The sequence below is a fragment of the Arachis hypogaea genome, chromosome 3, assembly GCF_003086295.3.
Source record: "Arachis hypogaea cultivar Tifrunner chromosome 3, arahy.Tifrunner.gnm2.J5K5, whole genome shotgun sequence".
In the NCBI taxonomy this organism is placed as follows: Eukaryota; Viridiplantae; Streptophyta; class Magnoliopsida; order Fabales; family Fabaceae; genus Arachis; species Arachis hypogaea.
In genome coordinates, this window is record NC_092038.1 from 82,995,826 (window position 1) to 83,010,411 (window position 14,586).

Below are 14,586 nucleotides of genomic sequence, written 5' to 3' on the forward strand. Positions count from 1 at the left end.
ATCTCTTCCCATGAGCAATTAAATCAAGGAATTGGGCAATTGTTCAAGCTTAGAGAGATTGGATTGCCAAGGAATTGGGATCCAATCACTTAAGATTGCCAAGGAGATTAATGAATGCATTGATTGAGGAAGAGATGAGAATGAACTTAATCCGGAGAATGCAACATCTCCTAAACCCAATGATCTCCCCATTTCTGATCTTATCCATTCTATTTACTTTCTGCCATTTAATTTCCTGCTCATTACCCCAATTTCCCATTTAAGATTCTACACTTTAATTTCTGCTATTTACTTTCTAGTCATTTAAATTTCTGCATCTCAATCTAAATCCTGTTTAGCTCAACTAGCATTTTCTTCTAACTAAAGTTGCTTGACCAATCAATCCCTGTGGGATTCGACCTCACTCTATAGTGAGTTTTTACTTGACGATAATTCGGTATACTTGCCGAAGGAAAATTTGTTGAGAGACAAGTTTCCATGCATCAAGTTTATGGTGCCGTTGCCGGGGATTGATTTTGAATCAACAATGATTAAGCTAGAAGATTACTAGATTGAGCATTTTTTTCCGTTATTCTTTTCTATATTCAGTAATTTACCTTAGTTTATTTTTAATTTCTTCCTCATCCCCTATTCCCTCTCTAATTTCTGTTCTCCTTTCTTAGTTTATCATAATTCAGCTCACTAACCCACTAACTGTTTGATAAATTGCATCAGTCACACTAATAATCAGTCTAACAAAAATTGTCGTCACTATATCTCCTGTTGTGCATTCTGGCTGTTGTATGATAGGGAGAAGAGAAGGAATCTCAACATCCTTTGATTTAGAGCCTGAGAGAACCCTTTGGAGATGAAAAAGGGAAGCAAGAGGAAAAAGAATTGTTGGTGCTGAGGAAGAGGAAGAGTATTTTGAACCCAACATGGAAGAGAATTTGGAGAACAATCATGAAGAAGAAGCTCGTAATCATGCCAGAGAAGGCCAGCAAACCGGGTTGGGCATGAAAGGAGGGTCTTAGGATCCTATATCAATCCTAATCCAGGAAACTGTGGAAGCAACATTCAGAAACCCACCATTCATGCCAACAATTTCGAGCTAAAACCTCAGCTCATCACTTTGGTGCAAAATAATTGCTCATTTGGAGGAGGTGCTCAAGAAGACTCTAACCAACACTTGACTACCTTCTTGAGGTTTTGTGACACAGTGAAGACAAATGGAGTCCACCCAGATGTCTATAGGTTGCTCTTGTTCCCCTTTTCACTCAGGGACAAGGCAACAAAGTGGCTTGAATTCTTCCCAAAAGAAAGCCTGACATACTGGGAGGAGGTAGTGAACAAGTTTTTAGCAAGATTTTATCCTCCTCAAAAGATTAACAGGCTAAGAACTGAGGTGCAGACTTTCAGGCAGCAAGATGGTGAGACACTTTATGAAGCATGGGAGAGATTCAAAGACTTGACAAGGAGATGCCCACCAGAGATGTTTAATGAGTGGGTTCAACTCCAAATCTTCTATGAAGGTCTTTCCTATGAGTCAAAAAAGGCTGTAGATCATTCATCAGGAGGTTCTTTAAACAAGAAGAAAACTATTAAAGAAGCCATAGATGTCATTGAAACAGTTGCTGAGAATGACTACTTCTATGCCTCTGAAAGAAGCAACACTAGAGGAGTAATAGAGCTGAACCACATGGATGCACTGTTAGCCCAAAACAAGATGATCACCAAGCAGCTAGCAGATCTTACCAAGAAGGTGGAAGAGAACCAAGTTGCAGCCGCCATCACCTCAACAGCAACTCATGAAGGAGTAAACATAGGAGAAGAATGTGATTGGGAGCAAGCCAGCTATGTGGGAAATTCACCTAGATAAGTCCATGATCCATACTCCAAAACATACAATTCTGGATGGAAAAATCACCCCAACTTTGGATGGGGAAACCAACAAGACCAAGGACAAGATCTGAGACGTTCCAACTTTAACTCCAACAACAATGCCACTCATCAAAACACATCTCAGAGATATCACCAACATCCATCTAACCAACCGTCTCAATCACCTAATCTCAACCCACCATCATCCACAGATGATAGGCTTTCAAAGATTGAGGGTATACTCCAAATACTATGCAAAGATATTCAAGATAGTAAAGAATTCCGAGAAGAAGTGCAATCTAACATGCAGAATCAAGATGCTGCCATCAAGAAACTGGAAACAAAGATTGAATTCTTATTCAAACAAAACCCTGGGCACAACAATTGCAGCAATATTAACTCAATACCAAGGGAAAAATGTCAGGCCATCACCCTCAGGAGTGGGAAGGAACTGAAGGAGACCCACAAGAAACCACCAGAGAAGGAATTAGATGAAGAAAACAAGGGACATGAGAAATCTCACACCTCAATCCCCAAGTCACATCAAGAAAGGGAAGTACCCAATCCATGCCTCTCAAAGGTCCCATACCCACAGCAGTTGCAATTAAAGAAGAAGGGAGAAGACAACCAATTCTCAAGATTCTTGGAGATCTTCAAGAAATTACAAATAAACATACCCTTTGCTGAAGCAATCGAGCAAATGCCACTCTATGCCAAGTTCTTGAAGGAGTTGATGACCAAAAAGAGAAGCTTGAAGAATAATGAGACTGTGGTACTTACAGAAGAATGCAGCGCCATCATCCAACACAAATTGTCTCAAAAACTGAAGGATCCTGGGAGTTTCCAAATCCCCTGCATCATTGGAGAAATCACTATGGAAAAGGCCTTATGTGATCCAGGAGCCAGCATAAACCTAATGTCTCTAGCAATGATGAAAAAGATGAAGATTGAAGAAGCCATACCAACAAGAATGGCCCTCCAACTAGCAGACAGGTCATTCAAATTTCCCCATGGAGTAGTAGAAGACTTGTTGGTGAAGGTGGGAGACTTCATTTTCCCAGCAGATTTCGTAGTACTAGACATGGAAGAAGGAGCTAAGACCTCCATCATCCTGGGGAGGCCATTTTTAGCCACTGCTGGAGCCATTATTGATGTCCAAAAGGGTGAACTTGTCCTCAGATTACACGAGGAGAAAATGACATTCAATGTGTTTAAGGCTATGAGATACCCACATGACTTATTGGGAGAATGTATGAGGCTGGACTCAGTAGAAGCTTTGGTACAAGAAACTCTTGAAGAAGAGCTCGAATCATCAACAGAAGAAGAGTTAACAACAAGCAAAGAAGTTGCAGCCGCTGAACTACATGTTCAAGGTGGGCTAGAAGAGAAGGAGGAAAGAAAAGAAGCACCTAAATTGGAGCTTAAGGCACTGCCAACCACTCTTAAGTATGCATACTTGGGAGAAAATAAAAGTTATCCAGTAATCATAAATTTAGCTCTCAGCCAAGAACAAGAGGAAGAATTGCTTCAAGTCTTATGACGGCATAAAGATGCGATTAGATGGACACTTGCTGACTTGAAGGGAATCAGTTCAGCCATATGCATGCATAAAATACTTTTAGAAGAAGGTGCCAGACCATCCATTCAGCCCCAAAGAAGGTTAAATCCAGCAATGAAAGAAGTAGTGCAGAAAGAAGTCATGAAGTTGTGGCAAGGAGGAGTAATCTATCCAATCTCAGACAGCCAATGGGTCAGTCCAGTTCAGGTGGTTCCCAAGAAAGGGGGAATCACTGTGGTGCCCAACGAAAGGAACGAACTAATCCCTACAAGAACCATTACAGGTTGGAGAATGTGTATTGACTACAGGAAGCTTAATGAGGACACAAGAAAAGATCATTTCCCACTTCCTTTCATGGACCAAATGTTGGAAAGACTTGCAGGACATGCATATTATTGTTTTCTAGACCGGTATTCAGGATACAACCAAATAGTGGTTAATCCAAGAGACCAAGAGAAAACATCATTCGCTTGCCCATATGGAGTGTTTGCCTATAGGCGCATGCCATTCGGGCTATGTAATGCACCCGCAACCTTCCAACGCTGCATGCTCTCCATCTTCTCAGATATGATAGAGAAGTTCATTGAAGTTTTCATGGATGAATTCTCAGTATTTGCAGATTCCTTCCCTAGTTGCCTAACCCATCTTGCCTTGGTATTGAAAAGATGTCAAGAAACCAACTTAGTCTTTAACTAGGAAAAATATCACTTCATGGTAACAGAGGGAATAGTTCTTGGCCATAAAATTTCAAATCAAGGCATTGAGATAGACAGAGCTAAGGTGGAGCTAATTGGAAAGTTACCTCCACCCAGTGATGTCAAGGCAATTAGGAGTTTTTTGGGGCATGCTGGCTTTTATAGAAGGTTCATTAAATATTTTTCAAAGATAGCCAAGCCCTTAAGCAATCTCCTAATGTCTGATACACCATTTAATTTTGACGAGAAATGCATGCTAGCATTTTGAAAACTTGAAAAAGAAATTGTCCTCTGCTCCTATCATTTCCCCACCTGATTGGAACTTACCCTTTGAATTGATGTGTGATGCATCTGATTTTGCACTTGGGGCCGTGTTAGGGTAGAGGAAAATAATTTAGTCCATGTGATATACTATGCTAGCAAAGTCTTCAATGATGCTCAAAGAAACTATACTACTACTGAAAAGGAGTTGCTAGCAATAGTTTTTGCATGTGACAAGTTCAGATCATATCTCATTGGTGCTAAAGTGATTATTTTTACAGATCATACAGCACTTAAATATTTATTTGCCAAGCAAGAATCAAAACCAAGACTAATAAGATGGATCTTGTTGTTGCAGGAATTCAATATTGAAATTAGAGACAAGAAAGGAGTGGAGAACAAGGTAGCAGATCACTTATCCAGAATCCATCATGAGGAAGGTGGAACATATGATACAAGTGTAAACGAGCTCTTCCCTGATGAGCAATTGATGACAATTCACAAAGCACCATGGTTTGCAGACATTGCCAACTTCAAGGCAACCGATGTTCTACCTCCAAAGATCAATAAACATCAAAAAAGAAAGCTCATAAATGATGCAAAATATTTTGTCTGGGATGAGCCATATCTCTTCAAGAAGTGTTCAGATGGAATCCTTAGAAGATGCGTCTCGAAAGAAGAAGGACGAGAGGTCCTATGGAATTGCCACGGATCATGCTATGGAGGCCATTTTGGAGGGGACAGAACTGCAGCAAAAGTGTTACAAAGTGGATTCTTTTGGCCCACCCTTTTTAAGGATGCTAAAGAACAAGTAAAGAGCTGCAATGAATGCCAAAGATCTGGAAACTTGCCCAAAGGAAATGCGATGCCACAAAATTTTATCCTGGAACTGGAGCTGTTTGATGTGTGGGGAATCGATTTTGTGGGACCATTCCCAACCTCATACTCAAACAAGTACATCTTGGTAGCGGTGGATTACGTTTCCAAGTGGGTAGAGGCTATTGCCACTCCAACGAATGATAACAAGATAGTCATGAACTTCCTCAGGAAGAACATCTTTAGCCGTTTTGGAGTCCCCAGAGCACTTATTAGTGATGGAGGGAGTCATTTTTGTAACAGACCACTAGAAGCTCTCCTCCTACGATATGGGGTAAAACATAAGGTTGCCACACCTTATCATCTCCAAACAAGTGGGCAAACTGAGATATCCAACCGTGAGCTACAAAGAATTTTGAAAAAGACTGTAGGTGCATCAAGAAAGGATTGGGCGAAGAAGCTAGATGATGCTCTTTGGGCATACCGAACAGCATTCAAAACATCAATTGGAATGTCCCCATATCAACTGGTGTTTGGGAAAGCGTGTCATTTACCACTGGAGCTAGAACACAAAGCTCTCTGGGCTCTCAAGATACTGAATTTCGACAGCATTACTGCTGGTTCAAAGAGGATCTTGCAGCTGCAAGAGATGGAGGAATTTAGATCACAAGCTTATGAAAATGCCAAGATTTATAAAGAAAAAGCAAAGAGAAGACATGACATGCATGTTGCACCCAGGAGTTTCGAAAAAGGGCAACAAGTACTCCTCTACAATTCCAAATTGAGACTGTTCCCAGTAAAACTCAAATCAAGGTGGTCCGGACCTTTTCTTGTCACAAACGTCTCGCCATATGGACACATAGAAATCATGGATGAAAGTTCAGAGAGGACTTTCACGGTGAACGGACAAAGGCTGAAGCATTATATGGGCAACATGGGGGAAAACCCCAGAGTAAAGTATCACCTCAAGTAATGGAGAAATCGTCGAGCTAGCGACGCTAAAAGAGTGCTCTGTTGGGAGGCAACCCAACCTGAGGTAGTTTCCTTTGCATCTTCATCTCAATAAAAATCACAAGTGGTTTCCACTGTATTGCGAGGAGCTAAGTTTGGTGTTCCACACCAAAACAATCCAAGAGTGAAAGTGTAATTCTAAGTTTGGTGTTCCACCATAGATATTAGTTAGAATCACACTACACTCCCAGAAACACATTGCTAGCTCCAACCAATCAAGGGAATCACTTAGCTGTAGTTTAGTTTCTATTAAGAATTGTTTGGTTAACAACATGATATAAGGTTCTCTGCATATATGCAAACTTTTGTACTGGGCAAGAAACTAAGTTTGGTGTTCACACACCAAATTCATTTCAGAAGTTTACTAGCATACATGCAAGCTAACTATTTCTCAAGTGCTTCAGGGACAAGCAACTTCCGATAACTTTGCAGGAACCTTATGAGGAAATGGTGCACCTTCATCCAAGGAGGAAAAGTAGCAAAGACCATAGACGATGACAAAGAGTAGGACAACTAGAAACTATCACTCGAAGGTTGTATTGTTACTTAATTCTGGAAGTCCAATAGCACCTTAGATTAATAGTTGCTCGTTAGTTGGAGCCTTTTCAATTCTGTCTTTAATTCCTCATTGCTTAATTCTATGTTATTGAGCCTAATGTCTTGAATGCTCACTATCATCTTGCCTACTTGTATGCTTGTCTCTTTAAGTTAATCAAAAAGAAAATGTTATGGAAAGAACAAGAACGGAGTCATTTTGTGAAGTGCATTCTAAGTGTTTGTGGTATGATGATTAGTAAGCTAAGTTGGTTCACCAAGAAAGGAAAGAAAGCAACTATCCATCCTAAGTCATAAATTTGAGACACATTCATTGAGGCTAGCTAAATAATAAGATCCCAATAAGTAAAGAAAAAGAGTAGTACAAGTGGAAATAAGAAAGGGAACACAAAAAAGAACAATGCTAGGCACCAAGGGTTGTGAAACTGAGGCATGTGTCTGTGGTGTTTATGTACAAGGGATCTACTTGGATGAATAAGCTCCTAGGGGTGCCTTATCACTTGGTAACTTGGATTAACTAATCCGGGATTATCAGCTGAAACTCCACTATCAAGAGTAACCCTTGCTACAGAGCACTTAGTAACCCAAAGAGGTGCTGGACACCAAGGTCTCAAGAAAGAAAGAATAACAAACCATGTGCCTGTGGTGTGTATGTATGAGGGAAAGAGACTTGAGGGAGTAAGTCCTTAGGGGTGTCTTAACACCTAGCACCTTAAAACCAACTGGATTGGGAGTGTTGGCTGAAAGCTTATCATAAAAAGTCACCCTCTTACAGAGCACTTAGCCAAAAGAAAAATGTAATAAGCTTAAAGAGAAGGATCAATAAGAAAGAAGCCTCAAGGGATGCAATCAAGAGAGTGACTAGGGATGTGATAAAGGCTTGAAACCTAAAAGGAAAGAACCTAAGTTGCTATGCATGAAACTCCATGAACCATGATTGCTATTCCCATCTTTTCTTCTTGTTCTTTTATTTTATTTTGCTTATGCTTCAGTACTTGCTTAGGGACAAGCAAGCTTTAAGTTTGGTGTTATGATGCTAGAGCATCTAGGCCAGTTTCACTGACCTTTTCTTTACTATTTTAGGATAGTTTCATGCATTTTTCCTAGTAAACAAGGCAAGTTTTGGGTGAAAATACACTTACACCTTCATTCAAGCAACTATTGTGAATTTTGCATGATTTCATGAGATTTTTTGCTAGAATTACATGATATTTTAATGATGCATGATCTCATGATTTTGGCTAGAACTTTGATATACTTTAATTGCTTGATTTCAGGACAAATGAAGCATGGAAGAATCACGTTAGCATTCACGTTAACTTAGTTAACGTGACTACTAATGTGGGATGGCAATTGACTTGCAACGTTAATGAGAAAAGTTATCACCAGTAACGCCTGCGAAGCCATTTCATAGCCTACGTTAAGAGCCACGTTAACTAAGTTAACGTGGTACTTAACGTAGAAGGAAAGGAGGACTCCACGTTAATGAGAAACGTGAACTCCAGTAACGTTTCTCCTCAACGTTAGTGGTAAAAGTGAACACCACTAACATTGGGAAACTAGGCAATGCCCCACGTTAAGAGTCACGTTAACTAAGTTAACGTGAACTCTAACATGGTTAAGAATCAACAATGCCAACGTTAGTGACACTCACTTTTGTCACTAACGTTGAATCATTTTCATTGCCTACGTTAACTCTCACATTAAGATTGTTAACGTGAAAGTTAACGTGGAGTGGGGTTTAAGGAGCCAACGTTAGTGACACTCACTTTTGTCACTAACGTTGGAAGATGGCTTCATTACTACGTTAAGAGCCACGTTAACTTAGTTAACGTAGACTCTAATGTAGGGGATTAAGGCAAATGGAGCGTTAGTGACAAAGGTGAGTGTCACTAACGCTCTCGAAGGTGATAGGTGCCCACGTTAAGAGCTACGTTAGCTAAGTTAACGTAAGACCTAACGTGGGAGGAAAAGGGCAAGCAACGTTAATGGGAAAAGTGATTCCCATTAACGTTTGCGAAAAGGGGCACAAGCCAACGTTAATGGGAAAAGTGAGTCCCATTAACATTGGCCAAGAATTGAGAAGGAACGTTAGAAGTCATGTTAAGACTTCTAACGTAGATAATAACGTGGGCATATGAGGGTGGAACGTTAGTGGAAAAGGTGAATGCCACTAACGTTCTCGCACCCAGAAATATATTCCATGATTAATCTCACTAAGTGCCTGAGCCTAATTCATATTTCTCTGCAAGCTGGGCCCACTAAAGATGAGAATTGCTTCAACTCAAAGTCCAAAGCCCACATCCAAGACTTGAAGAACTCACTAGAAGATCATGAAGAGTAGTATATATAGGAGTAGTTTTGAACTAGTAAAGGACTTTTTGGCATTTTTGGGGGAACTGCTCTCTGCATATTTACTTTTCTGTACTTCTATCACGGATTCTTCTTTTCTGCCATTTTTGATTCCTAGAGCTATGAACAACTAAACACCTTTCATTGGGTTAGGGAGCTCTGCTGTAATTTGATGGATCAATATTAATTTTCATTCTTCTTCTTCTATCTTTTCTCTTGATTTTACTAGAAAGCTTTCAATCTTAATTCAATTGGTTAGTTATCTTGGAAAAGAAACTCTCCATAATTGGATCTCTTCGGAGCCTTGGAAGAGGAATGAAGAGATCATGCTAGAATTGCTTTCTCATGCTGGACCAATTTGGGTTGGGATGGATATGTGACTATAATACCCTCAATACTTGAATTGGGAAATGTATGTGGTATAATCAGTGACCATACTTCATCTCTTCTCATGAGCAATTAACCAAGGAATTGGCTATTGATCAAGATTTGAGAGATTGAATTACCAAGGAATTGGGATTCAATCACTTAAGATTGCCAAGGAGATCAATGAATGCATTGATTGAGGATGAGATGAGAATGAACTTGATCCGGAGAATTGCAACATCTCCTAAACCCAATGATTTCCCCATTTCTGATCTTACCTATTCTCTTTAATTTCTGCCCTTTACTTTTATGAGCATTATCCCAATTCCCCATTTAAGATTCTGCACTTTAATTTCTGCTATTTATTTTCTAGTCATTTAAATTTCTGCATCTCAATCTAAATCCTGTTTAGCTCAACTAGCATTTTCTTCTAACTAAAGTTGCTTGACCAATCAATCCTTGTGGGATTTGACCTCACTCTATAGTGAGTTTTTACTTGACGATAATTCGGTATACTTGCCGAAGGAAAATTTGTTGAGAGACAAGTTTCCATGCATCTGTCATCCTATTATTCACAGGATTTCTTTCAGTAGTGTACATGAACTGGTTATTTGCAACCATCTCAATGAGTCCCTGGGCTTCTGCAGGCGTTTTTAGATGAAGGGATCCACCAGCAGAATGATCCAGTGACATCTTTGACATTTTAGACAGACCATCATAGAATATACATATGACGCTCTATTCTGGAAAAATGTCAGAAAGGCACCTTTTGGTTAATTGCTTGTATCTTTCCCAAGCTTCATAGAGGGATTCACCTTCCTTCTGTCTGAAGGTTTGGACGTCCACTCTGAGCTTACTCATCTTTTGAGGTGGAAAGAATTTGGCCAAGAAAGCATTGACCAGCTTGTCCCAAGAGTTCAAGCTTTCTCTAGGTTGTGAGCCCAACCATGTCCTAGCTTTGTCTCTTACAGCAAAAGGGAAAAGCATAAGTCTGTAGACCTCGGGATCAACCCCATTGATCTTAACAATATTATAGATCTACAAGAATTCAGATAAGAACAGATGATGATCTTCTGATGGAAGTCCATGAAACTTGCAGTTCTGCTGCATTAGAGAAACTAATTGAGGCTTAAGATCAAAGTTGTTTGCTCCAATGGCCGGAATTGAGATGCTCCTTCCATAGAAGTTGGAAGTTGGTGCTGCATAGTCACCAAGCATCTTCCTTGCGTCTTTGGTATTGTTGTTATTTTTGGCTGCCATGTCTTCTTCTTTTTCAAAAATTTCTGTCAGGTCCTCTCCAGAGAGATGTGATTTAGCTTCTCTAAGCTTCCTCTTCAGAGTCCTTTCAGGTTCAGGATCGGCTTCAACAAGAATATCTTTATCCTTGTTCCTGCTCATGTGAAAAAGGAGAGAACAGAAAAGAAGAGGAATGAAAAAGATTTTATTTTTAAAAAGATTTGAAAAGATAGAATTTTTAAATTGAAATTTTTACTTGACTAACAAGAAACAACTAAGTTTTAAAAATTTTTGACTAAGTCAACCCAAAATTTTGAAATTTTATGAGTGAAATAAGAAAAAGATATTTTTTATTTTTTATTTTTTGAATTTTAATGAGGAAAGAGAAGAACAACAAATTGACTCAAGACATGAAAAATTAAAATCAAAACAAAGAAAACATGCAAGAACACTTTGAATGTCAAGATGAACATGCAAGAACACTTTGAAGATCATGATGAACATCAAGAACTTATTTTTGAAAAATTTTTAAGAAAAAAAACACATGCAAGACACCAAACTTAGAAATTTTTAAACTTTTGACTCTAAAAATTCGAAAATGCACATTGGTGCATGAAATTGTGATCTCTAATAATGACATTCAACTTGGTATGTGCGTTTATAACTCAGCACTTTCTTCACAACCTCGCACAACTAACCAGCAAGTGCACTGGGTCGTCCAAGTAATAAACCTTACGTGAGTAAGGGTCGATCCCACGGAGATTGTTGGTATGAAGCAAGCTATGGTCATCTTGAAATTCTCAGTTAGGCGAATAATATATGGTTATGGAGTTTTCGAATAATAATAATAAATAAACAGAAAATAAAGATAGAAATACTTATGTAAATCATTGATGGGAATTTCAGATAGGCGTATGAAGATGCTGTGCTCCTTCTGAATCTCTGCTTTCCTACTACCTTCATCTAATCCTTCTTACTGCTTTCCATGGCAAGCTGTATGTAGGGCATCACCATTGTCAATGGCTACATCCCATCCTCTCAGTGAAAAATGTCCAAATGCTCTGTCACAGCACGGCTAATCATCTGTCGGTTCTTGATCATGTCGGAATAGAATCCATTGATTCTTTTGTGTTTGTCATCACGCCCAACAATCGCGAGTTTGAAGCTCGTCACAGTCACTCAATCCCTGAATCCTACTCGGAATACCACGGACAAGTTTTAGACTTTTCGGACTCTCATGAATGCCACCATCAATTCTAGATTATACCACGAAGATTCTGATTAAGGAATCTAAGAGATATGCGTTCGGTCTAAGGTAGAACGGAAGTGGTTGTCAGTCACGCGTTCATAGGTGAGAATGATGATAAGTGTCACGGATCATCACATTCGTCATGGTGAAGTGCAACGAATATCTTAGAACAGGAATAAACTGAATTGAATAGAAAATAGTAGTAATTGCATTAAAACTCGAGGTACAGGAGAGCTCCACACCTTTAATCTATGGTGTGTAGAAACTCCACCGTTGAAATTACATAAGTGATGGTCCAGGCATGGCCGAATGGCCAGCGCCCAAAATGTGATATGAATTCGAAAATAGGGAGAAGGACCTGGTCTAAGGACTAGGCATCCAAAGATGTGGTCAAAGACCGAATGGTCAAAGACACCGAGAACAATAGTAAAATGTTCTATTTATACTAGACTAGCTACTAGGGCTTACAGAAGTAAGTAATTGATGCAGAAATTCACTTCTGGGGCCCACTTGGTGTGTGCTTGGGCTGAGCTTGAGCTTTACACATGCAGAGGCTTCTTTTGGAGTTGAACGCAAAGTTGTAACGTGTTTTTGGCATTCAACTCTGGTTCGTGACGTGTTTCTAGCGTTTGACTCCAGAATGCAGCATGAAACTGGTGTTGAGCGCCAGTTTACGTCATCTAATCACGAATAAAGTATGAACTACTATATATTGCTGGAAAGCTCTGGATGTCTACTTTCCAACGCCATTGAGATCGTGCAATTTGGAGTACTGTAGCTCCAGAAAATTCATTTTGAGTACAGGGAGGTCAGAATCCAACAACATCAGCAGTCCTTTATTAGCCTTTTATCAGAGTTTTGCTCAGGTCCCTCAATTTCAGCCAGAAAATACCTGAAATCATAGAAAAATACACAAACTCATAGTAAAGTCCATAAATGTGAATTTTAGCATAAAAACTAATGAAAACATCCCTAAAAGTAGCTAGATCCTACTAAAAACTACCTAAAAACAATGACAAAAAGCGTATAAATTATCCGCTCATCACAACACCAAACTTAAATTGTTGCTTGTCCCCAAGCAACTGAAAATCAATTAGGATAAAAATAAGAGAATATACTATAAAGCTCAGAATATCAATGAATATTAATTCTGATTAGATGAGCGTGACTTATAGCTTTTTGCTTCTGAACAGTTTTGGCATCTCACTTTATCCTTTGAAGTTTAGAATGATTGGCATCTCTAGGAACTTAGAATTTTAGATAGTGTTATTAATTCTCCTAGTTAAGTTTGTTGATTCTTGAACACAGCTACTTTTATGAGTCTTGGCCGTGGCCCTAAGCACTTTGTTTTCCAATATTACCACCAGATACATAAATGCCACAGACACACGACTGGGTGAACCTTTTCAGATTGTGACTCAGCTTTGCTAAAGTCCCCAGTTAGAGGTGTCCCGAGCTCTTAAGCACACTCTTTTTGCCTTGGATCACGACTTTAACCACTCAGTCTCAAGCTTTTCACTTGGACCTGCATGCCAGAAGCACATGGTTAGGGACAGCTTGATTTAGCCGCTTAGGCCAGGATTTTATTTCTTTGGGCCCTCCAAAATGTAATTTTCCCTTTTTCACTTTTGTAATTCATTTAATTTTACTAGGAGTAGTATAAATACCCCAAGGAGTACTGAAGAGGGGTTAAGCAGTTAGTTCTAGATCCTCTTTTACATTCCACTTTTGATTACTTTTCAAGCTATGAGTAGCTAACTTCCCTCTCATTGAGAGAGGGAGCTCTGTTGTACTTGATGGATTGATAATAGTGAAATTCTTCTTCTCTTCATCTTCTCTTGATTTGCTAGAAGGAATTTCGTTCTTAATGCTTAGTGTTCAACTATCTTGGGAAAGAGATTGAATGCAATTGGGTTTCATAGGAACCTTGGGAAAAGAAACATGAAACAATGCTTGAAATCCCTTCTCACACTTGAGTAGAATATGGATTTTGGTGATGGGATACATGACATATAATCCCCTCTCTACCTAGACCTATGATGGTGTGTGGTATAATCAGGGACCAAGCATATCTCTCTTTATGAGCAATGAAACCAAGGAATTGGCTATTGATCAAGATCTAAGAGATTGAGTCACCAAGAGATTGGGGCTCAATCAATCATGATTGCCAATAGGTCAATGAGTTGCATGATTGAAGAAGATATAAGCTAGATTTGATTCAAAGAGACAACATCTCCCAATCTCAATGAATTTACCCATTCTTATCTATCTATTTCTTTACAGTTTAATTTTACATTCAGCAATTCCCCACTCCCATTTACATTCAAGTCATTTATGATTCAGCACTTTACACTCTGTAATTTCCATTTCTGCACTTTATTGCTTTTCTTTATATTCTAGTTATTTACATTAATATCATTTACAATTCTGCACTTCACAATCTTATTGATCCGCTTGACTAATTCATCAATCAATTCAAACTGCTTGGATTTGCCAATCTCTGTGGATACAATCCCACTCCACTGTGGGCTATTACTTGGCGATGATTTTGGTGCACTTGCCAAAAAAACTAATTCACTAATTTTTGAAAGGGGTAGTGAATCCAGGTCATCAAGTTTTATGGTGCC

At 39.1% G+C, this 14,586-nt stretch overlaps 2 non-coding genes across 2 annotated transcripts; one reads left to right on the forward strand and one right to left on the reverse strand.

Moving 5' to 3' along the window:
* Window positions 1-1,369: 1,369 nt before the first annotated feature.
* On the reverse strand, window positions 1,370-1,477 carry LOC112792940 (small nucleolar RNA R71). The gene has a single exon (XR_003197657.1). It is a non-coding gene; the product is annotated as a small nucleolar RNA R71 (small nucleolar RNA).
* Window positions 1,478-10,225: 8,748 nt separating this feature from the next.
* LOC112793966 (small nucleolar RNA R71) lies at window positions 10,226-10,329 on the forward strand. The gene has a single exon (XR_003198650.1). It is a non-coding gene; the product is annotated as a small nucleolar RNA R71 (small nucleolar RNA).
* The last annotated feature ends 4,257 nt before the right edge of the window (window positions 10,330-14,586 follow it).